At 42.7% G+C, this 2,580-nt stretch overlaps 1 pseudogene; it reads left to right on the plus strand.

Annotated features, from left to right (window-relative positions):
* The first annotated feature begins 1,102 nt into the window (after positions 1-1,102).
* LOC118988021 (zinc finger Ran-binding domain-containing protein 2-like) lies at positions 1,103-2,145 on the plus strand (annotated as a pseudogene).
* Positions 2,146-2,580: the final 435 nt, after the last annotated feature.

Here is a 2,580-nt window from a genome sequence, read left to right on the forward strand (position 1 = left end):
GTTCACAACATTTATGGGATTTCAGGTTAGCAGACACCCTGAGAACTGCATCATAGGTTTAGATCAATAATCATCGAGAGACACTCCCGGGCATCCAGTGTCCATGCTCACATAGCCAGTAGTTAATGGAGGTGCAGTGGGAGGAACAAAACAATGTACTGTCGGGGCAGAGGGGAGACCACTGTGGCAGCTCATGCTTGAGAGGAGCAGTGCAATTTAGTTAAAATTCATATGGGAAGGGGGACATGCCTTTTTATTTAAAAGCCAAAGTAAACAAACAAGTACCTGGGCTTTGGGTTACTGAAGGGAAGACTCTATGCTTGTCTAGAAGGGAGAAGTTGAGACAAAGGAAGAAAAATTTATTTGAACACAAAACATAATAGAACTGTAAGTGTGTGTGTGTGTGTGTGTGAGAGAGAGAGAGAGAAGAGAAACAAGGACACATTGATTTGTACTCAGTGGGGGTGAAATTATAAATGAGCTTTTCCTGTTGTTCTGTGCCACTGCCTCCCAACCACTTTTGTCAATCACTGTCTTGCCTCTAGGTGAAATCTCAAAAACATAAAATAGCTTTTCCTGTCACTCTCACATATGAGTGAATAGTCTCTTTTAATATAAAATGCCCGCTTTAGTCCAGTCTAACAACAAAGCCTTATTCTCTGGTAGAAGTCAAACCTTCTTCCCTATCTATCACCGTGCATCTTGGGCTGACTTAGGCTTCAAAGCTGCAGCAAGGCGCGGAGCTTGATCGCCTTATGCACTTTGTGCTTGTCCTCCTTGGTAACTCACTAGGCCGTCTCTGGCTTCCCTAGGGCTTGAGAGGAGGGTAAGAGGAGAGAAATGAGGCAGGAAACATTTTACTCAACTGCTATGGTTGCTCCTGTCATTGGTGGCCACCAAGAAAGTTCCCTTTCCTCCCTTCTCTCTCTCTCCCCCCATATATGTGTGTGTGTGTGTGTGTGTGTGTATACATATATACATGTGTGTATGCAAGGCAATGGTATCCTTGTGAGAAGGATATATATATTTCCTTTCCCCTTTGAAAAATAAGTATATATATGTGAAGACATAGCTGCTGGTGGTTGTGGTGGCGGCGTTCCAGATGTCAACCAAGGACTTCTGAGTCGGTGACACTGACTGGATTTAACCTGACAAAAAAATGTGGAAATGTGAACTTCGCAGAAGAACCAGCTACAATGGATGTGGTCGGGAGAAAATAACTGAGGCTAAGATGATGAAAGCAGAGGGAACTGAAATAGGAAAAGCACTTGCAGAGAAGAGCCGAGGCCTATGCAGTGCTACTGACTGGCAGAGAAAAACTTGCAGTCATGTGAATTGGGCCAGGTCAGAGCGTAACATGTGTAACACTCGGAAGTATGCCAAGTTAGAAAAAAGAACAGGATATGGCGGCAGTTTTAACGCAAGAGAAAACGTTGACTATACAGAAAGAGAAGAATCTGAGGGTGGGTATGATGAGTTTGGATATAAAAAGAAAACATACAGAGGAAAGGCAGATGGCCCAGTATATATTTTAAAGGAAGTTGAAGGTAAAGCATCTGAGGGAGAAGAGGAGGATGAGGATGAAGATCTTTCTGAACACAAGCTAGATGAGGATGAAGATGATGCTGACCTCTCAAAATATAACCTTTATGCCACTGAAGAAGATAGCAATAAAAAGGAATCGAATAGACAAACTTGCTCAAAGTCTCAGTCTTCACATTCACAATCTTTATGCTCATCCCCCCCCCCCACCCCAACTTCAGGGTCTAGGTGCAGGTCCCGTTCAAGGAGTTCTTCCAGTTCCCAGTCAAGGTCTCATTCCAGTTCCAGAGAACGTTTGAGATCTCATGGGTCGAAATCAGGATCGAGCTCCAGGTCCCACAGGAGCTCCTCTTCCCCGTGAAAAAGATCTTATTCAAGCTCATCATCTTCTCCTGAGAGGCACAGGAAGAGAAGCCATTCTAGATCTTCATCTGGTGATCAAAAAAGATAAACAACATCACGGTCACCCGAAAGGCACCACAGGTCACCTTCTGGATCATCCCGTTCTGTTGCCCGTTCAAATTCAAAAGATAAATAATATATTAAAATTTACATCTTAAAAAATTCAGTACAGTGCAGGAAGCATATTTTTTAAGAAGTTGGTCTTACTTGGTCATAAGTGCTAATAGAGGTGTATGCCTTTCACTGCTTTTCAGAATGATACAGCTGTGCTTATTTGTGAAATTAAAAGGAAACAGTACTGCCCTGGCTGGTGTAGCTCAGTGGATTGAGCACGGGCTTGTGGACCAAAGGATCATGGTTCGATTCCCAGCCAGGGCACATGCCTAGGTGGCAGGCCAGCTCCTGGCAGGGGACGCATGAGAGGCAACCATACATTGATATTTCTCTCCCTCTCTCTTTCCTTTCTCCTCTAAAGATAAATAAATAATAATAAAAAATCTTAAAAAAAGGATACAGTACTTTAAGCCATAATGTCCCCAAATAGAGGCTCTACTTATCATTCTTTATTTACAACCATTTATTTAAAGCCACCTCACCTATAACAAAGTACTATGGTTTCTTCATTTATTTATTTTG

The sequence above is a fragment of the Sturnira hondurensis genome, unplaced genomic scaffold (genome assembly GCF_014824575.4).
Source record: "Sturnira hondurensis isolate 20B ecotype Veracruz unplaced genomic scaffold, ASM1482457v3 Scaffold0005563, whole genome shotgun sequence".
In the NCBI taxonomy this organism is placed as follows: Eukaryota; Metazoa; Chordata; class Mammalia; order Chiroptera; family Phyllostomidae; genus Sturnira; species Sturnira hondurensis.